The 23,898-nt window shown below is 32.1% G+C and overlaps 1 protein-coding gene across 1 annotated transcript in view; it reads left to right on the top strand.

Moving 5' to 3' along the window:
* side-IV (sidestep IV transmembrane protein) overlaps positions 1-23,898 on the top strand; it is a 238,471-nt gene that overhangs the window by 97,866 nt on the left and 116,707 nt on the right. The window contains exon 3 of the mRNA XM_090112285.1: positions 3,555-3,586. The gene's annotated coding sequence lies outside the window, so the exon portion shown is untranslated. The remainder of the gene's footprint in view (positions 1-3,554; positions 3,587-23,898) is intronic.

Below are 23,898 nucleotides of genomic sequence, written 5' to 3'. Positions count from 1 at the left end.
ATACATTAATTTCATCTTTTATCGTTTTTCAGAGAAGCCCCAAAAATAACATAATCCAAACTGTAACTCTTGTCCAAATTAACAAAACACAAATATTAAAACCATAATGTTATCAAAATATTCGCCTTCATATTTCACAGTTGCATAAATGTTTCAATGTATGCATAAATAGTATAAATCTATACATTTTTAATTCCGACTGAAAACTTTACAAAGGGATAACGAACTACATGGTTATAATAAAAAATAATAAAAACGCCATGTATTTTAAACTAGAACGTATTTAGATTCACAAAGCCTGAGAGGAAATATTATTTTGTAACGTATAATTATTTTGGCGCTGAATAAAACACTGATTTAATTCACGTAATCTCCTTTTATAAAAACTATGAAAGGACAACTTTCAATGCTTTTGAAAACTGCAAATTATAAATGAAAACATAAAAGCATAAATAATAATTTGTGGCATTACAGTTAGTTGTTTTTAAACAACCCATATGAATAAATAAAATAAATATTTCAAGGACAATTTTCACACACGGCACGATGTGATCCCATACTAAAATTTCGCTTGTGTTATGGAAACCAGATGGCTGATGCATACATATACTACCTATAATTTTAAATAAATACATAAATAGATAATTAACACCCAGACACAGAGCAAACCATGTTCATCAGACAAATATTTACCCTGGGTGGGAATTGAACGACCTCTAGCTTAGAAGGCAGGGTCACTACCAACTAAGCCAACCAGTCAGTCGTATTCATCATATAGATTCAAATGTTCCATGTTTTGTATAAAAGTGAAGTCCCGTGTCCCGTTAGTGGGGTAAGAAACAGATGCATCATACATCTGTTTTACTGATTTTTTAGGGACAAGTAGGTGATCAGCCTTCTGTGTTCTACCAGACCGAGACATTTTTTTATTTTTTTTCTTCGTCTCCACCGGGAATCGAACCCACGACCCCTCGGTGCTACGCTCACGCGTCAACCACTGTACCGAGCAGGCGGTCATGTTTTGTATAGAAAACCAATAATTAATTTATCGATAAAGTGTGTAAACACATTAGCTGTAAAATATTATTTCATGTCTATTCTAGGGACTTATAGTTACAATAAAAATGTTTACGTTATATTTTCTGTTTTATTTTACTTCTAATAGAGCTTCGAAATGTATTGTTTTGTTTTCAATAAATATAATGATTAGATGAAATGCTCGTATCGCGGTGTTTTTAAGACTCCTCCGAAACGGCTTGACCGATTCTCATGCAATTTTGAGTGCATATAAATAGATCTGAGAATCGGACATCTATTTTATACCTCTTAGTGATAAGAGTAACATAGAACAACGTTTGCCGTGAAAATACGTCAATTAGCAACATGAAATCTGTCCTGTATTGTCCAAATTAAACTTTCAACAGCTTGACCGATTCTGATGAAATTTTGTGTGCATAAATAGTTCTGAGAATAGGACATTTTTCTTACTCTTATCACATCGGGGTAAAAACCCCGAAGTGATAAGATTAACGCAGAACAACGTTTGCCCCGGGACTGCTAGTTAAATATAATACCTCAATTAGCAGCATATTATCTTTGCAATATTGCCAAAATTAAGCCTTTTCCAAGAAAAATATAAATCACATAATACCTATCCGTTAAACTGTACAAAGAGTATATCGACGTTTTGATAGCAAATCCTTTTTTCTTGGATGGGAAATCCCAAATATATCATATGTGTCACGCTTCGCTGTTGACTGGGAGATTATTATAGGTTATGTTCAATAAGGGTTTAAGCTTTGGATTCTGCGCTTCTTTATCAAGAATTTATCGTTGTATTATATTCTGTTTTGTATGCAATGGGACTTCAATAATCTATTTATACTATATCTATACTTATATTATAAAGCTGAAGAGTTTGTTTGTTTGTTTCAACGCGCTAATCTCAGGAACTACTGGTCCGATTTGAAAAATTATTTCGGTGTTAGATAACCCATTTATTGAGGAAGGCTATAGGCTATATCATCACGCTAAGACTAACAAGAGCGGAGCAATGTGGGTGAAACCGCGGAGCACAGGTAGTGCTTTATAATTTCATTGGTATTGGAGTTTGTTTTGAAGTTTTTTAAACATAGCAAGAATGTGAATAAATTGTTTATAACAATGTGTTTGTGTGAAATGTAACTTATTGCACGCCTCATAAGCGAAGCGTTGAGGTGGGTACTACTGTCACTTCGCGCAAAACATCTGATTTTTCAAACTTAAAATGTCTTTATGTATCATACATTGCACTTGTAAGATAATACATACACACACATATTAAGAAAAAGCACTATTTTTAACGTTCATGATATTTTTGATGTCATTTTTGTTATTTAAACTAGTTAAAAAACAGTTTAAAAAAGTTCTGTCTTGGACGTCCGTGTGTCTGTATGTGCGGATCCTTTTTCTTGTTAACACGATAGCGACCGAAATACTTTACTAATCGAGTCTTTTTTTTTCTCTTACGCTTGAGTATGCTCAGGAATAGAACCCTTTCATTTTTCAGGGTCTGATTCGATGTGGTTTAATTGTTATTAAATAAACAAAAATAATAATTAATAAATATTTATTAAAAAAAAATTATGAGGCGTGCACTTTTGGATTTTCCAAATTATTTGTAACTTATTTTCATTTCATTTCATTTCATTTCAAATGTGATTGATTAAAACAAATAAAACAAAAAAAAAATTTTAGTCAAACTTTATATGGTAGGCCCTGTCGTTTGAATTTTGAATTAACTATATTTTATCAACATTTAATCAACTAAGTATTTAATTATTTTATCAACTTGTTTAGTATTTACATAATACGACTATTTTTTATATATTTAGATTAGTTTTATAGCAAAACATAAAAGTAAGGAGGTTTTTTTGTATTATTTCCTGATTAATAGGAAAATTCCAAACAGTTTTTGTTGTATCCTATGAGATAGCAATAATAACAAAATAAATTTGGAAAATCCAAAAGTGCACGCCTCATAATTTTTTTTTAATAAATATTTATTAATTATTATTTTTGTTTATTTAATAACAATTAAACCACATCGAATCAGACCCTGAAAAATGAAAGGGTTCTATTCCTGAGCATACTCAAGCGTAAGAGAAAAAAAAAGACTCGATTAGTAAAGTATTTCGGTCGCTATCGTGTTAACAAGAAAAAGGATCCGCACATACAGACACACGGACGTCCAAGACAGAACTTTTTTAAACTGTTTTTTAACTAGTTTAAATAACAAAAATGACATCAAAAATATCATGAACGTTAAAAATAGTGTTTTTTCTTAATATGTGTGTGTATGTATTATCTTACAAGTGCAATGTATGATACATAAAGACATTTTAAGTTTGAAAAATCAGATGTTTTGCGCGAAGTGACAGTAGTACCCACCTCAACGCTTCGCTTATGAGGCGTGCAATATAAGAAGTAAATATAATAAGTTATTAAGAGCTTTGAAGTAATATTCTTAAATATTATGTAATACATTTTTCTCATGAAATTTCCTTTGTTTTCAGGTTGGACGGGTGTAATCGCATCATGTAGGAATGTAAGTATTATAAAGCTTTGCAATTTTACTATAAAAGGAAATTACCAATTCCGCGAATACAAATATTTTAATAAATAAAACTTTACGAAAAACGCAGCTCTATAAATTTTAACAGCTACGTAAAATTAATTCTACCAACTTACCTTTAAAAATAATAATAGAAAATATTTCTTCTCGAAACGACATTTCTGAATATCCCTACTATTTCTAATTCAATCCGGACAAAGCAGGGGCAGATGGTTAGTCACATACTCACATAGTAATATATTTCTAATTTACGACATATCAATTGACACTTAAATACAAATCAATTTCAATAATTAACCAAAGTCCATTGTTTACGATTCAATAGTTCGTAATATAATATAAGTGAGCTATGTGGTGGATTTGATGACCCCACAAAATGTTTTAAATTGCAAGGCGCAACTTTCACTGAAGTTACCGATTTGAAATCTAATCACACAGAGGCTGATTCAAGAATGTTCTACCATATTTTTCATTCTGTCAAACACAACGACCTTTTTGTATTAGGCCTTTATTTCTGGCATAAACTTGAAAATATACTCGCCATCTTTGAATGCTCCCCCCACTCCCCCATGCAACTATTTCACTGTACGAATTATATTACGAAGCTCTTTAATTTGATACCCCACACGGCATGTTTTGGAAATTTTTATTTTTTTCTTTGTATGCCATATTTAATTACCGGGGTGCGGGGAGGGGGACCACAAAACTGGTTGGCAACATCTGTCTATAGGATGTCTGGGATCTATACAATATATATCAGAAGTCAGATTTAGGTCCGCTATTTTTGCAAACGAACATCTCCTTGGAGCCTGCTCTAACATCAAAAGGGCTTAGGCCACCTGAAACATAAATTATTGACGTCAAATACTAAATTATATGGTTTTTAAGTACAGCTTTGATAAAGCGAATTTGATGTCTGATTTGTTGATTGCTATGACGAACTATCAGGATCGAAAAGTTCATGTACTAAATACTTTTTTACTATACTATCTATATTCGTATTATTAGAAGCTTTAACAAAAAAAAAACTAAACATAAATAATACCTAGGTAATATAAATATCATGAATATTTCGGCTTCTGAATTAGTAAACTAAACACGCACGGGAGGAAACTTTTAAATAAGAATAAGAATCAATATTGGTTTACCTAGTCAAAACTACATTCGAATTTTTACACCTTTTTTGAAGTCGGTTAAAACCCCCATAACCCACATACCATTTCCCGCCAAAGCATTTGTAAATCATATGTTTATCCATCGTTAATGATGCCTTGACGCCCGCCTGTCACCCCACAGCGTACTCAAGGGCCATTGTAATGCTGATACTGTGTACTTAAATCCTCGTATTGTGAACCAAATGCGAATTTAAGTGTTTATTTTGTGGACCCGTGAATTCGTATGTATGAGGTGTAGTTGTTTTTGTGGATTTATGATGTGAAAGGTAGATAAACGCTTTGTAAAATTATGGTTTATGAAGCGAATGAGTGATTTCAGTGACCTGATAAAGTTGCTTGTAAATCTGTAAAGCCGTGTAGTAGATATGCTAGAGCAAACAGACATAAAATATTGACACATTAATTTCATTTCTTCGTTCAAAGATTACTAACAATATTTATTATTTGTACCAATTTACAAATCAATCATAGCCAATAGAAACACTGCAATAACATAGTGTGAAAATCGAAATTTAAAACTACATAAATCATGCCCACGTAACGTCCAATCAAAACGTCCTTACACATGTAAATTATAGCCATAAACGGTTGAACTTTTCATCTTAAAACGCAATATATCTAAAACCGTCACGTAAAATCCTTCGCACTGCGAATAACCGGTTCATAATAATCCTAACGGAACAATTAGTGTCCGAGAAGGGTCCCTTGTGGGACGCCGCAAAAACTAAATTACTTATGTTTGCTGAAACTAGCGGACTTAATTAGTAAAACTTTGCAGCTTAGTTTTTGCTTGCTAAAATGGTATGGTTAGATAGTAATTTGTGAGGTAGATACCTCATCTGTATAGATATATATAAAATTATCATGTCCCAATGTTAGATACCGTCCTTGGAAACGGCTTGAACGATTCTCATGACATTTTGTGTGCCCATCCAACATCTATTTGTCATACCCCTAAATGATATGAGTAAAGCAGAACAACGTTTGTCACGACATCTAGTAATGTTGTATCCCTATCTACTATCAACATTCAACTATTTTAATGTATCCTCGTGTATTTGATTGAAATTCACAAAAATGAAGTTTAGTTTTAGCTCTAAATATGATTTGTAAACGATCTCAGATCTATAATCAAACGCTAAGCCTAGCTACCGACCTTTTCAATTCATTACTCTTCTATCAACCATATATTTTCCAATATCTTCAGTTATTTTTAAAGCACATATAAATACATTGTCTACAACGTCGGTTAGTCTGTAAATCGTCGCATACCAAATTGCCAATTTACATTTGAAATTGGCGCAAAGCTCAACAAGCGATTTGGGGTTCCAGCGAGAGAAATTAATATCTACATGCTAATTTTATTATCTCGAATCGTATTTCCAATACGAGTTTTTAATTCAACATTGATTGTATTTGAATATTCAAGTGCTTGTAATTCGCTTTTATTATTTCGCATATTGTGAGGGTCATCAGTTTACGCTTTAGTGGTCGACTTTTCAATTTTGTTTGATGTGTTGGGTTTCTTTTAGTGATGTAGGATTGGAAATCTGTATTTTGTAATCAGTGATGGTATTATTATCTACCACTGACTAGTAAGGTTTAAGTAGGTATAGGTGACATCTACCAACACGCACTTGGATAAAGTGGATGATTTCCTTGAAATGCTAAGAATTAATGTGAAATTATATACTACTGTGATTATATGATGATGCTGGTGTTAAAAAGAACATTCTATATCAGTCTAAATTACTCATATGGTCTGATTACACTCAATTTGTGTGTGCGTGTTTTGTATTCGTTACCATGACGACACATATCAAATTTTCGACGATAAAGCAGTCCAATTTAGTTGCAGCTATGTTTAGATGAAACATTTGCAGTTCATTAAACAAAATCATTAAGCTATTGCATTGCTTCTATCGCAGGCCTTGAGCGCGGGGACCGAATCTAGAAATTCCGTAACGAAAACACCTCACGCTCCCCACTCCGACGGGCGGAGGTGTGGCTTGAAGGCATGCTATGCAATAGCTTTACCGCGGCAGTCCCCGAGTGCCACACGTTTTTTTTTTCATAAATTTTTGGTAGGTAATAGTTAGCTATTTGTTTCTTGTATATCAATATAGATTTGATGTAAAAGTAATAACTTCTTGCTTTAATTAATTAAAGTACCTATTGAGTTGATACTACCAATATGAGTGTAGTATTAAATAATATTTGGGTCTCTAGATTTTAATATAGCTGAGTGTAGGTCCCTTTTATAGCACAAACATTTTTGTATTTTATTGTTATAAATTCCTACAATATAAAACATTTCATCGTTTCTTTACTTTATTTCAATTGGATGTAAATGTTATAACATTTTCGGTAAATTTAAAAATTCAAAGCATTTGTTCAATAACAAAAGATAAATCGAACAATGAGAGAAGTTATGAAAAATTCACACAATAATTCAAAAGTCCAATGAATGTATAATGATACAAAAAAAAACTTACAAAATGACCATTGAAAAATGTTAAGCCCTTTAATCGCTTTGCCAATTCAAATATGAAAGCGGTTTGTTGATTTAGGATTAATCTCAGTGCATTTAACTGCGCAAATCTATGTATTTTATTCATTAATACCATTGTTAAATAATTGATTGAACGTTGAAATAATTGAGCCAAAAACCTCTGTGTATCCACTATAGACATCATGCAATGAAGTAGATAACATATTTTTATTAGCATTAAAATTTAGGATAGATATAACTAGAGCTTTTAATGTTGAAAAAAATTGGTTGTCTGTAAAGTCGGTTTACTGACGATAGTTGAACGTGACAACGGCCGATTGTGCTTCTTTGTCGCTCGTTCCGCGCTCTCGCTTGCACTTCAAGCCTTACGGAACGCCTCAGAGCGCGAGGTAACGCCGCATGAGTCATGTTTTTTCGTGCGTGCAGCCGGCTATCGAATTATAAGACGTTGTCACGTCAAAAAACATCGAAGAAGAGACGTCTCTTGTAAAATAAATAATTAAAAATACAAATCTAATATTTTCATACTAGCTTACCTACCTTGTCTCACTAAGCATGGCAACGTATTTGCTTGTGATTTTTTACTAGCCGTAATCAGCCTACGTGGGAATATGTTTGACGGCTAAACTAGATAGGATTTAATAAAGAAATTTACCTTATAGATGAAAGTAACAATAATAGCAAAAGGAAAACAACACCGTCATTATAATCATCATGATCATCATCAGTCCATATTTTAGCTTCAGGGTTAAAAAGTTCATAATATATACGTAATGTTTTAGACCACAGATGCCACAAGGTACTTAAAATGTACACAATTCTATTCCACATTTTAAAATATTAAAAACGTTTATACCGTGCACTATGAATTAAAATAACTGTACCACGCCTTTTACTTTATAGGAACATGAAAATTTAATCAAAACAACACTAAGTTTAAGTGGCTAGAAAGGCCTTTGCACATTCATTACTTTGACCAATGAAGCGGTTCACAAATGGGTTCTTTTGAATTCAAACTATTTTAACGAAAATTTGCTTGTTGTATGAGATGGTTAATATTCTTGAGTGGATAAAGGGCATCTTTGTTATTTTATCCGACTGCGTAAGGAGGGTAATGTTTTTGTGTTGGTGTTTTGTTTGAGTGTTGAAAAAAAGATGTTTGTAAGTTTGTTTATAGTCATTTTTACCAAATTAATGTTGATGGATAAACTTTTAAAAATATACTTCGATATTATTATTTTTATGTAATATCCAAACATTTAAGTTTCAATCGTACGAATCAACGTTAAATGGGATAAAACAGCTATTCAAACACCTACACAATCTAAAAATATCGCTCTCATACAAAAAACATTTTCAATACATTCCGTAAAAATATTGCAAAGAAAAACATAAAGTATATCAATCGACATTAAAACGGAGCTGTCCACTCGAAGTTTTCCAATTTAAACTTTAATTGTTATCTTTTAATCGAAAAAGAATTCAAAATGGCCGCTTTATTTTTGTTTTACGCGAAACTCATGCTAATATTCCGACTGATGTTTTGATTCGCTCGGGAAAATTTTAACGAAATATCTCTCGATTCGATGAGATTCATAATTAACTTACTTGTTAGCACTTTTATAATATCGACTTGTTAGTGTATTTGAATGAAGCATTGAACTTTATACTTTTTTGTATTTTATTGTTTTTTGATTTGTAGTTCTTTATTGAATTGTGATTGATTTTTGTGAGTTTAATGCGTTTAGAAATTGATAGCAATGACGTTAATAACTTATAAGTAGCGTGATGAAAAATAACTATATACCCTACATAATTTTTACGCTCATATTATCTTTATTAATTTTAATTAGGTACATACAATTCTAAGTATAATATGGCCAAAATAATCTGTACGTGTAACAAATGTATATAAAATAACCAAGCTTTTAATTTATTATTATAAAAAAATCGTCTAATAAAAGCTCTATGATTTTTAGAAAGACTTCAAAATAGTTTTACAAAAACACTATATTATTTCCCACAAATAAATTTTGGATAGCTTTCAAATTTATCGAAAAAGAAACCTGATTTATCCAAGAGTCGTAAAACCCAATCCCTCAGAATAACTTGTATGTAAAAAGAATTGTTAGTATTTATGTAGGTAGCTGTAGTTATTTATAAAGATAGGTCGGTCCTCTATGCCTTATCAAACTTTTATTCCACTTACACGGTATGAGCCCTCATAAATATAAATCAAAAATTTTCTTTATCCAACCATTTTAACTTATTTCTGTAGAGAAAATTAAAATTATAATACTGGCATAATATGATTTTATAAATTATAAATCCAAGATATCAATTAATTAATTCAGTATAAAAAAATATGTAAATATAAATTTAATTAACTGAACGTAACCGATGTCTTTTCTCCTTAACCGGTACTGTATTTTGATGAATCAGACAAATTCCAGAAAAGGCAAATGTATAAAGCCCCACATGGTAAACATTTGTTGAGCACCAGTTGATAAACAATATTACTGGGAACCAAATAAAATCTCGCTAGAGGAGCTGAGAATAAGGCTGATAACCAACTTGACAGAATGTCGGTAAGAGATGCTGTAAAATGCATCTACAATCTACATAACCCAATGGATACAGTGGACGAAAATTTATGTATCAGTGATTGAGACTGATAAAATTTTACCAATAGAGTTGAAAATATTAAAAGTATGAAGGCTTAAATGTAAACAATCAATTTCAATTAATTGAAAATTGCAATTAAATCAGACCAAAACAGCGGAAATAAGCATCAATCAGGAACCTGCTTCACAGAATGCCGTTTACACTCGAAACGCTCTGTAAATTTACCCTCAAATTTTACGATTTCTCGAAATCCACTCAACTCAATCACGTTTTCAAATAAATCAACTTGTTGCTGAATACTAGCGTTTCCAGAAGATTCGATTGTGAACGCCTCATTTTGTCGCCAGCTCTGTTTACAGAAAAACGGCACGGAATATTTGGGTCGCATCTGACTAGAACAAAGGCTGAGGAAACAAAACCTGTCCACAACTATAATACACTCTTCGCTCGTTGGTACTATTCTTTATTTCAATCCCCTTGATCCAGACCTGTCTGCTAATATTTTCAAACGTACATTTTTCACGGGAACTCATCATTTACATTTTACATGTTACGTTTTATTTGTCATGGAAATACAAAACTAGCCAGTCATTTGTTATATTTTAGAGCATTTTAACATGTATGTATCATTGGAAAAGATTATATCCAAATATGAAAAGTAAATGCTCTGAAACAAGTACAATAAAACGAAAAATTAAAAAGGTAAAATTCTTCGAACGAGCCTCAGTGGTGCTCAACGGAGTAGTTTCAAAAATGTTTTTAGTATTCCAACGGCGCCATTGCTAGGCTAGACTCGGATTTCGCTTTTCATCTCCTGTATTTCCCTGAGGATTGCAATATCCACGCGAAAGAAGACGCCAAAATGCGCTATTGTGATTAAATAAAGCAGGACAACCGAATGTATCTTGCAAAAATCGAGCTCAGCCGAGAAGCGATCCCATAAACACAGATAAAGCCGAGCAGTCGAGACCCAAAAACCAAACATTAGTGGATGAAATTTACGTCCCGGTTTATGTGCCACTCGAATTTCAATGAAATGGCTGAAGCATTTCTTCGCCCATACATGTAGGTAATAAACGGATTTAACAAGAATCCTTTCGGCCTGCCTACACGCTTTCGACCTTTTTTCTTGAATCCTCAGCGTTTTTGTAATATTTACTTACTTATATTTCACTAGACTTGCAAACTTTTTGATCATTAATTCTTAAACTTGGACGGTTCTTCGTTATTTGAGTTCGCCAAGGTCAGACTGATATTACGTTCTGTATTTTTCTTCGCAAACTTCAGTTTTAGAATTTGGTTATCTTTACAAATTAATCTTGGACCTTTTATCATGTACTTGATTGTTATTTTAAATTTAAAGAAAATGATATACCTATCCTGCATAAAGTTAAAATAAACTTCAAAATAATATGTTTGAAGTTAAATTAATTTCATTATCGATAATATGGAGAGGATTGAGGTTATCAAAGCAGAAATAGGAATTTTTGGAAATAGAAATTCAGAATTTCATTGTGCGATAATCACAAAGATTAAAGAAGCAATGGCATTTAATTTTCGAGAAATCTTCGAGATTAGGGCAAAAGATGAAATTTGCATTAATTTGACAAAACGTAATCCAGTCGTTAACAAGTCGCAAACTCAATGTTGTATTGTAATCGCAGTCCCCGAGGAAGTAACAGAAAATTGAATTTCTTAATTGCCTATCCACTGCAGAGGATACTTTGATGAAGTCGGGGGTTCGGTCATCGGGTGGTTTCCCAAAAATTTTCATTAATATTTTTTTCCCTCTACGCCACGGGCCTCGTGGGAAAAGTTTTTTAATCTCAATCGCGGAGCGGTTGTCAGAAGCCAAAATTACATTTACCTTAGACTGTACTAAATGTTTTCATCTCGAATAAATCAAGCTATCGGCATGTCGGTCGAGATGTATTGCGTAATCGAAGTACGAAAACATTTTATTGGCGGAATATAATATGGCTTCCAAGTTTTCCTTTATTTATTACGATGTAGGGTTTGATATAAATTGTTATTTCGAGTATGATACATGCTTGTACTTTTGCCGGTTAATATGTTTTAGATATTTTTATACGTTCTGAAAGTAGATATCACATCATTTTCGATGAAATACGTACATGTTGATTCGTGCATTAGTTGATTGGTGTATCGAAAAATACGAGTTTAGAAATACTTATTATGAACTGATATTGTATACTTTCATATTTTTTTTAATATAGATTTTATATAAGTATTATTATAGAAGTATTCATTAGATAAAATTGTACGGCCTTTCTTTCTTTCTCCCTAACGCCTTATTTTTTTGCTCACCCACCTCCTTTTAACGTCTCTCCTTACATATTACTTACGGTGGCCTGGAAGAGATTGCTACCTAGCGATAAGGCCACCGTTTGTACACTTTGTTTTCCTCTTACCTGTACTTTATGTGTCTCTATTTCCTTTGTGTGTGCAATAAATAATTAAATAAATTAAATAAATACGGCCTCTTGATGCTACATGACTTAACATTTCTTCCGAGATGTTATCAAATAGAAAACAGAAGTTATTTTCTCCTAATTCAATTTCCGTTTTCATATACAACATCTCTGAATCCTCTGGGGTAAGTATACCCACACTTGACAGATTTTTTGTTCTAAGATTGTTCGAGACGACATTAGTAAGGTTAAATAGATAAGAAATATTATTCTTTCATTACATTATCTGATGAAAATGTAATGTTTGTTTTTGTTCATAACATGATAAGCATTATAGATGCTGGTGTGTTGTTATTGTTGTTTTTAATTAAAATTTATTCCAGAAGTTTACTAATAAAATAAGGTATTTGGAATGTATGCTGTTGTCGAATTTATATGAAGAGAAAATATGAATTCAGTTTCACCAATTTACTGTTAAGTACAAACCAACTAAGTATTTAATTATTAATATTTATTATTTAAAATATTTTTTATTAATATAATAATAAACCATTTTAAAGGACCAGGGAATATTTTTGAACCTGTTAAATTAATTTACGACCAATAACATTTTACACTTTTTTTAATAATACTTTGACATCATCTTCTCTTATTTTTGGTTGCAAAACGTTCGTTCTATAATCACGGAGGCTTATGGAACACACACATATGTCATATAATGGATATTCCTACATTTGCTTTGCTTTTTCTATGTGGAAATAGAATCAATCGTATATTATATTATGAGTTATTGTATATTTCTTTGATTGACATCCACGAAGACTCCAAACGACGCGACGCGCTCGCTCTTAAAATAAAAATGAAGTAAACAAAGTCCCAAAAATTCTCATAACAGTTTTATCACAAAAAGTAAATTTATAAGACGGCAGTAGACGTAGATTACGTTGAAGATGGCGGCAGTGGCGTCATTTATTATGATTTATTTCTATATTACATACAGTGGAGTACCCCGACTTCGGAAAGGGATACGCCGGTCGAATTTGATTTTTCCTCACTTATTGTAATGTATGATATTAAGAATGAACATGAAGAAGGGTACGGGAGGATATCAATTGTTGATTTTTTAAATGACATGAAAAAATAAGAGACTTTTTCACTGGAAACAGTATAAACGGATGTAAAATTACTTTTAATATTACAGTTTCACAGTCCGATAAAAAATTTACCAAAAGAGGTTCACGATTCAGTTGTGTGAGGTCCATTGAACAGGTACAGCTCGGTTTTTTGAAGTGAAACTTCTTTATCGGGGTTGGAAAAAAATTTAGTGTAACATTTTTTCGTAACGCGTGACATTTTTCCGTTACGCGCCATCTTTTTCTTATCCCTACCACGCGAGATTCGACGTATTTCTGTAAAGTTGCATATAGTACATTATTTTTTGAAAAATAAGGTCATAAAGAAGTTTCACTTCTTACGTGTGTACACTAGTACACGCACACATTTTTTTTTACACTGGCTCTTGCGCAGTTGTCTATCTAAATCAGATTAGTCACGTTGATCAAAATTCCGCTAAAAAATACCTATAAATTGAACTTACGAATTTAATTTTGCCCATTAACTATTTTCGATTGACCTTACCTTAAAATGTAATATCTGGCATATTTCTAAATACGATAATACACACTGCAGAGGTATAAAGTAGGTAAGTGTAGTATAATTGAAACAGCATGATTTATTCGTTTCGTGAAAACATTGTGGGACCGGAAAGGGTTCGGAGAGGTACAGTGAAATATGGCCTTTTAAATTCCTTTCCTTTGTTAGCGTTATTTTTTCGCGACAGTGAAGATTACACCATCTATCTTATGGTCTAGTAAATTGGGAACCGTGATAGCATAAACAATGAGATATGGTTTTAAGGATTTAGCTTTGATTGTCTAGATAATTAATATGTTGAAGTTACGGGGTTAGGTTAGTTAGGGAGTTATTACTTACGGTTTTTCTTTTTATGAATCGTTGTTTTCATTTGTTTTCTTGCAGTATGTCTTTGGTTTTGTGCTTGTATCATGTTTTCTTTCTTTTATTTATTATTGATCGATTAAATATGCTTACTTGGCTTGATGGACTTTAACTCAGGTTATTTTTTGTCTAATAATAATTGTACATTTTTTGGGATCGGACATTATAATTGATATTTAAACATACTGTTTTGTCATATTTTTATATAGGTGGCAACTATTAACTATCGCTATTAATTAGTAAAACATTTTAATAAGTTTGTATTTTATTTATTCATAAATACATTTTACAATTATTGTTAAAAATCTCCAAAACAATAGCAATATAATATTGTAATTGTTACCTTAACTAATTTATAATTAATACAAATCGAAGTACCCACCACATAATAATACAGCATATTATTCTGCAACTACCAGGGTCTCAGAATTGATCCCAGGCTTCCTTATTGATTTTAAGACCTTTTCCTTCGTTCCGAGTATTTGTGCTGTCAATATTTGATATCTGCCGACCCTACTTTAAAAGTGAAGTGTGTGGAATGAGGACACATGTAAGACAAAATGTTTTCGGAATCTATTTTTAAGTTGGCCTATATTACCTTGTGCAAAAATAAAAATAAATACTTCGTGGAATCGGAAAGATTGAGGATTCTATATAAGGTAGACTGTTTTAACAGACAGTTTATTCTGATTTTTTGACAGCAACCACTTTCGCTGTTAAGTTTAAGTACAATCTATTTTCTTATAAGGGGAACAGACGGATTTAAAATATAACTAAAAATAATATTTTAAATGTTACAGCTTGCTAGAACAAAACGATTTAATGAGAGCATTTTCATAACGGTGCATTAACAACGAGCGAATGCTCATTATAACCCCACTATGTCAAATTATTATAGTGTAAACAGGCATAGCGCATTATTTCGTTGTTCTTAGTGCGTTCGAAAAGATTATATGCAATGTTCTAATACTGAACAACACTGAATTTTCGTTTACACTAAAAGATCACGAAATAATGCTCTTGCTCTATCTCTAGCTCTATGTTCGTTTGATCTAAATGCACCGCAAGACCCAAGTAATAATATGAACATATAAGATTTAAATATATATTTCAGTTTCCTTTCTATTTATATATATGTCAACAATATAAGCTTATTTCTTTTAATACCTCAAGTCAAGCCAAGATACAAATAGACCAAGAAATAGACCTTAGCGCTGAGACAAACGTCAAAACGCTAAGAAATAGAATACGCTATCGATACAAATTGACATAAGCGTATGATGTTTTGTCTAAGAGCGTAGACGCACTATGCGGGTAGCCGCATTGCGGGTAGCCGTCCGGCTGACCGCAATCACAATTATGTACGTAATATTCATTTCTATGCGCACTGTGCGGTCTGCGGTAGCCGCATCGCAGTGCGCATAGAAATGAATATTACGTACATAATTGTGCTTGCGGTCAGCCGGACGGCTACCCGCAATGCGGTTACCCGCATAGTGCGTATACGCTCTAAGGACCGAACCATTACCAAAATGTCATGAGATTATGTCAATAATTAACGTTAGCAGTTTCTATTCCTTAGCGTTATTCTATACTCTGACATTCGTCTCAGCCTGCTTATATATTATAGTTGTCACTTCTATTTTGGTTATAGGTAAGCTCGTTCAAATTTGGCGAGGACCCTTATGTAGAATGTATGAAACATACATAATGTATGTATTCAAAGTTTTGTTTGATCGTAGTCGAACAATTTCGGTATTTTAACATAATAATACCTACATTTTATTTGTACGTGGTTTATATACCTCTTGGAAATAAATTAATGTAATTGTGGGCATAATATGCTTATAATTCTTGCATAGATAAAATTTATAACAAAATGCTATACAGTTAAATGGATAATAATCAGTATGGTGCATGTCTGCAAAAAAATACGTGTGGCACTTGAGGACTGCCGCGGTAAAGCTATTGCAAAGCATCGCATCGCTGTGCCGGTTAGAGTGAAGGGTGTTAGGTTTTTCGTTACGGAATTTTTACATACGGTCGCCGTGCTCAAAGTCTGAGATAAAAGCTATGCAATAGCTTAAAATACAAACAAAAACACAAATATCAGATTATTCCGTTTCCAAATTTGCTCACAGCTGACATATCCATAACAAAAAACCTTTTGATATGTCAAATATCTAAAAACCGATCACAAAGCATTTCTCATGCAAAAACAGAAACACAAGGCTATCGCATTCCCGATACAACAATTGTAATTGACTCATGATCAGATATACGATTGTGATGTTGACCGTGCAATGTCAAATGTGCCAGTTCTAACGTAACTCGGCCACAGAAAACTAGTTAACTTTAACATTGACAAATGTATTGTTTTCGTTTTTCAACAGACTATAGAACTAGAATCTTTTTGTCGTAGTAAATTGTAACTAATGACCTACAAGTTTAGGTCAGTTTTTCCTTGTGTATTCCTACGTGATTCTTTACTGGTACATGTAACTGTCAGATTCTATTTGGTCTACGAAAGCTTTTTATATCTAACTACATATACTACATAAATAGGCTATTTAACACCGTAATAATTTTTCAAATCGGACGAATAGTTCCTGAGGTTAGCGCGTTCAAACAAACAAACAAACTCTTCAGCTTTATAATATGTATTAGTAGTATATAGATTTTAGATAAATTTGTATTAAAAAGGCTCAATAAAAGGGAAAGTCAATTTATTTAAGATTATAGCCTATTTTTGTCTGTTTAGCATTAGCTATTATTTATTATTTGAGTTGTGAACTTTAAGGCAACTTTATGAAATATTAAGATGCCTTAGGCTTAATTTTAAGTCAAATAATTTACGTGTAACTTGAATTTATAGAGATTGTGTCTTGGAGTATTATATCTTTATATAAGAAGCATTGTAGAGAATGGCTTAGGTAATATTTTAAATATTTAAATACTGCATACATTATCATATTTAAATAGATAAAAATAATGTTTTACAGCTCTAGAATAAATTGTTACTACTATAAAATGTGTTCTGAAATAAGAATTGCCTGTGTAGCTTTGCAGCAGTACATTTTATGAGCTCCGATTGGGAAGCTAAGCGACCGGAGCTACGAAAATGTAGAAAAAATGTTATTATTTACATAATATATAATTTTTTATACATTTATATGTATAAAAAATATAACTACCATAAATGTCACACTATATCTGTTTAATATCTAATCAGTTACAATCTCCAAACGTCACCGTTAAATCCATACTAATATTATAAATGCGAAAGTAACTCTGTCTGTCTGTCTGTTACTCAATCACGCCTTAACTACTGGCCAATTTGCATGAAATTTGGTATAGAGATATTTTGATACCCGAGAAAGGACATAGGATAGGTTTTATCCCGGAAATCCTAGGGGAACGGGTTTTTCTTTGAAAACGCGGGCGAAGCCGCGGGCGGAAAGCTAGTCACAATATATGAATAAATACAACATCGATAATGAACTTCTAAGTGTGAATAGAATTTACTATTCAAAATTAACTCATTTAACGGTACCACTATCAAAATGAATAATGCCAGAAATACAAGATTAGGGAAATAGACCAGACATAATGAGCTGACAATCGAGTTAAACTGGTTATGTTGAAAACGATAAAACATTATGTTTATGAGCGCTTAAACGGTCGAAATGTATTCGAAAGTATCGATTTGAATTTATGACACGTTTTTTTGATTGGTATAAAGCTTGACAAGGTTTTGGTGATGTTTAAGGTGGAAGTGACTATTTTTTTAAATTTGTTCGCAATTTGTATAGTGTAATTCTGTATATTAGACAGTTTATCGATAAAATATTTTATGATAAACAAATTAAGAACAGCATGCTGCGGTTGGTATAATTTGTCACAACATTTTCAAATAAGTAAGAGGTTAGAGTAACATACTCAAATTACCGGTTATATTCTAGCATTATTATAAAAAACTCTATAATATGCCTATATTTGTTAGTAGTTCATAAGATAAGCTCGTTTAAGCAAATCAACAAGAAACTCTTCAGATTTATCATAAACACATAATATAAGTTTATGTTTCGGTCTATAATATCAAATCTTAATACTATTATAAAGGCGAAAGTTTGTATGGATGTATGGATGTTTGTTACTCTTTCACGTAAAAACTACTGAACCGATTACAATGAAATTTAGCACACACATAGAGGGTAACTTAGATTAACACATAGGATAGGTTTTATCCCGGAAATCCCACGGGAACGGGAACTATGCGGGTTTTCCTTTGAAAACGCGGGCGAAGCCGCGGGCGGAAATCTAGTCACACATATTATGCCAAGAAAGTGCTAATCCAATCTCTCAAAATATCGTACAGTTCTTCAAATTCACACACATTGTAAAAACTGGAGTATGTTCACTAATTCGTTATCACCACTCCAGCTCGCACTTGGCCGCTATGGGAATTCGTATCTCTTGAATACGAATGAAGTTTTTACTCAAACATTGCGTTGGGACTCCACTCGGTAAGGAGGTCTAATTTATACGACATTGATAGCGTTCTCTGCAAGTCGGGCGTAATTTAAAGTTCTGCTGTTTAATTTCGCTTTTTGAGTTACGTCTGTTTTTGTTGAGGTTTTATAGACGAGACGAGATTCGAATTGACCATCTTGTAACGGGCACATGGCTAAAAAATATATATAAAGAATATGGAATATTAGAAAAATTTTAATACAGAAAAACGTAGATATATATATTTTATACTTACATGGATATAATTTTGAAATTTGTAAATCTTAAAATAGCAGCACATCAGCATTTCAAAAATGTGTAGAAATAAGCATTTGTAGAGTGAACTCTACTATTTTTTATTCCATGGATTGTTATTATAAGTGTTAATGCATTTTATTACGTAATCTATGGCATAATTTAATTGGGTCGTAATCTTAATATTGTTTAATTTAGTAAGTTGATGTAAATGTTCTTGGATTATATCCTGTAACTGTGCCTTATATAAATAAATAAATAAATAAATAAATAAATAAACACAGCAGCATATATGAAGCCAAGCGCTGAAAATATAAATAACAGATACAGATTAACATTTCCAAATATAATTCAGACATTATACAAAAAATATTAAATTTAACACAAATAACGATTCAACACCAATCACTTAACATTCAGAATTCCACAGTAGCAATTCTCGAGATGATAAAATTGACATAGTGGTATAGTATAAAAACGTTTCATCAACCCACTCAGAAGGCTGGTCACGTTTCCTCTGACCCTCGTCACCCATCTGTCTGTCACAGGCTGAATCTTGGAGGTTACATTTTCTCTTTTTTAGGTGCAAAAAGGTTCCGTAGGGAGTGGTAAAGTTAATAGATTTCGTACAGGTGTAATTACTTAATGTGATAATTTATAGAGTATATTGGTGGCGTATTATAACAGGAGGTAAGGTTTATAACGCGTGATTTTACTATGTTTATGAAAAGGATACCTATTTCTTTTAGTAGGATGAGTCGAGAGAATTTGCTCTTATCATCACCCTTTTTAACCGACTCCAAAAAAAGGCGGAGGTTCTCAATTTGGCCGGTATATTTATTGTTTTACTAGATTTCCGCCCGCGGCTTCGCCCGCGTTTGCCAAGGAAAACCCGCATAGTTCCCGTTCCCGTGGGATGTCCGGGATAAAAACTATCCTATGTGTTAATCCAAGTTACCCTCTATATGTGTGCTAAATTTCATTGTAATCGGTTCAGTAGTTTTTACGTGAAAGAGTAACAAACCTCCATACATCCATACATCCTTACAAACTTTCGCCTTTATAATATATATTAGATATTAGATTTATTAATACTTTGTAACAAATTATTACCACTGTATGGACAATTTTCAGAAAACATTACCACTGTAAGTAAATTGTGTTTGAAAGGTCCGGTTAGATAGTTAACCATAATGACTCCTATTTCTACAAAACTCATATAGCGTATACCCTGATTTAAATAAAACCACCACTGTAGTAATATTGTTTTTTTACAAAAAATCTAGTTAAACTTTGCGGGAGCGATTTGACTTTTTTAAAAAAGAAATAAAATAAAATTAAAATTAAACTTATTTAATTACTTAACTATAACAAGTGGACGATTTGGAGTCAAAATTTTAATGCCAGAATTACATGCAATGATACAATCGATACCTTATTGCGAAATAAATGTTTTTCAATAACTGCAATGCTTATGCTAAATTGCAAGAACTCTCCGGTGGTCTTGCTGAGGCCAGCGGAAGGCAATTGCTCAACCTAATACAGAGGGTTGGGGTGGATGCGTAACTATCTACTCTTTTTTGCATTCATCACCAATTAATATAACCAACAAGCCACGGCTAGTGATTATAATATTTAATTAAAACATTAGGTACATTTGTATGAACTATCGGGTGCGGTTTAGCCTTTGGCTTATCACAGTTTAATGAACATTATTTACGGCTTAGCGGCTTAAAATTATAATTTAAAGTCTATCTAGTAAATAATATTATAATACTAGTAACTTTTTGTTAAAATTTGCGGTTTGTAATGAGATTATTTTGAGCAGTTAATGTAAATATATAGAATACTAGCCCCTATTGGTCTTAGCGTGACGGTATAGCCTTCCTCGATAAATGGGCTATCTGACCCCGAAAGAATTTTTCAAATCGGACCTGTAGTTCCCGAGATTAGCGCGTTCAAACAAACAAACTCTTCAGCTTTATAATATTAGTGTCGATTTCCGTCTTCTAAGCGTATTAATAGTTTGCTTATCAGGAAACGTTATTTTGTTGATAGATTAAACAGAGAGATTTCTATGAATAGCTTAGAATTCTGTTTGCAATGGAATTCTTGTCATTAGTACCCTGTTCGAGTAATAGTCATATTATACTATACTATTATATTAATAACTAGCAGTCCGCCCCGGCTTCGCCCGTGGTACATGTTTACGTTTTCTCTACATAAGAACCATCCTCGTACTTCAAGGAATATAATAAAAAAAGAATTATCGAAATCGGTTCAGCCGTTCTCGAGTTATGCGCTTACCAACACATTTTGCGATTCATTTTTATATATAAGAAGACTAGCGGTCCGCCCCGGCTTCGCCCGTGGTACATTATATTTACGTTTTCTCTACATAAGAACCATCCTCGTACTTCAAGGAATATAATAAAAAAAGAATTATCGAAATCGGTTCAGCCGTTCTCGAGTTATGCGCTTACCAACACATTTTTCGATTCATTTTTATATATAAGATTAATAGCCATATTATACTATAATATCGATGTTGGAGAAGCTTTTTCGAAAAAAGCTCGAGGGTTGAATCGAGAGTTCAATAATATCTACAATATATTTTTATTTCAAAGTTCATTTATTAATTATTAATTTGAGCTTACGGGCCTTATTATTTTAATCCAAAATCTGGAAATCATGCACGACTTGACCAATTTTTGTTCTTGTATTTATAAAATCTTATCTGATGAAATCTTAAAGCACATAAAAACTGTAACGCAAATAATTATTAATTAGAACGTATTATTCATAGTTCAATAAGAATTATATTAACGTAATATAGATATAATAATATTATCATTTAATCTTTATGACATGTTAATTATATTAAATAATTGATAATAATCTCGTTTAATCAATCAATTAGACATAAAGGTCGTTACTTATGTAATACTTTCGATAAAATTTGTCAAACTGACCACTGACCGGTCATGTTTCTGCTTCAGTGGTCAAGTGGTAAAAATAGAGCACAATTTAAAGGTCCTCGGTTCAATTCCTTTTGAGATAACAATCTTCGTCTAAGGATGCGTATAATATTATTAAGTTTATTGATAGATGTCAGGTGATAATTATGTTTAAATGGCTTATAGTGACTCTAGGAAGTGAAATGCATTGCTGTGTTAATACACAGTCGTCCAGACTTATGCAATACTATAATAGTTTTAAGTTATGAAGGCAAATAAATGAACTTTTATTATTACCTTTGCAAAAATATTTTCCGATTACATTTTTTTGTGTCTGTGATTGGTGATGCAGTATCCCATCTATTTCGAGTGTAGGTACTAATAGATACCCCTTAGGTATCTATATAATATTATGTATATAAAAATGAAACCCGTTTTGCCGGTCACGGCATCACGCGTGAACGGGTGGACTGATTTCGATAATTGTTTTTTTTATTATATTCCTTGAAGTACGACGATGGTTCTTATGTAGAGAAAACGTAAATATGTACCACGAGCGAAGCCGGGGCGGACCGCTAGTATTCTAATAAAGATCTTTTATCATTAGACAAAAACAAGTAACAGCGAATAATCGAGTACGTTAGAAATTTATCCAACAAAGATAAACCAAAACTCCGCCCGTGCAGAAAAATCATGCTCGAAAAAGCTTGGAATTTAAGTCGAAACTTAAACAAATCCTTTCCTGAAGAAAGTAAATTAGATCCGGAAAGAAAAATATTTCGGAAAATTTTTATAACGCAGTATCTACGTCCTTATTTTTGTTAAAATATCGAGTTGCTGAAGATAAACAAGATATTCGCTTGAACGCTGGAACAATGGGCTATTGTTACTGCCACGAATAGATTTTCCGTGTCAATATATTTTAACTATTATTGTAAGTTTGAACGTAGATGAAGTATATTTGTAGATGTGAAGCATGCTTCAATGTGAATTGGTGACGTCATTGCAGCTTGTCCAGCGAAAATCTATTCAAATGCTGAACGCTATAGGTTTGGTGCTCATTTGTCTTCTGCACTAGGAAACGTATAAATTGTGTCAATGTTGCAGAGTAATCTTTGTCTCATTAAAATCAGAATATATACCATAGCAATGTAATGAATGAATGAAATGAAAGTGAATGAAAGTCTTAACTTTCATTCATTACATCATTTATAACTTTTTTATGTTCCCAATTTGTTTCTCATTTTGTTTTGTATCAGTTAGATAAAGATATTTCGTAATATTTCGATTTTAATGGTGCAAAATATAACTTAGCAATTGAGTATTTGAATAAAAATTTTTTTTGTGCTAAATGGAAAGATTATATATTAGTTTTATAACAAAACTGTTTTTTTTTTTTAATTTTTTTTTGCAATAATTCAAAAGTTATTTCAAAATAAAAATTAGTCTTTGAATCCAGTACCGAAAACACACCGACAACTCCCGAAGCGTCACCCGAACGCGTGTGACGTCATAATGTTAGTTTTCACTCATTGCAGTTGATAGAAAAACGTATACAACTATAACATTTTGACGTCACATCTATCGTGACCAGTCATGGCGCGTTTATAGTCACGTGACTTTAATTTAAATTTCATCAATTTTTAATTGCTTATAATTAATTGAAAAATAATTTTATTGGAGATTTTTGCATTAAATATCAATATTATTAATAATAAAGTTTTAAAATACATAAAAATAATCAATATTTTTTTATTATTCAAATACTCAATTTCAATTAATTTCATGTTGTCTTTATCAT

Source organism: Colias eurytheme, chromosome 18, assembly GCF_061535395.1.
Source record: "Colias eurytheme isolate Ceu_HAF_F1 chromosome 18, ilColEury1 Martin Lab GWU primary, whole genome shotgun sequence".
Taxonomy (NCBI): domain Eukaryota; kingdom Metazoa; phylum Arthropoda; class Insecta; order Lepidoptera; family Pieridae; genus Colias; species Colias eurytheme.
The sequence above is the reverse complement of the archived record's forward strand: the minus strand, read 5'-3'. Positions and strand labels throughout refer to the sequence as shown.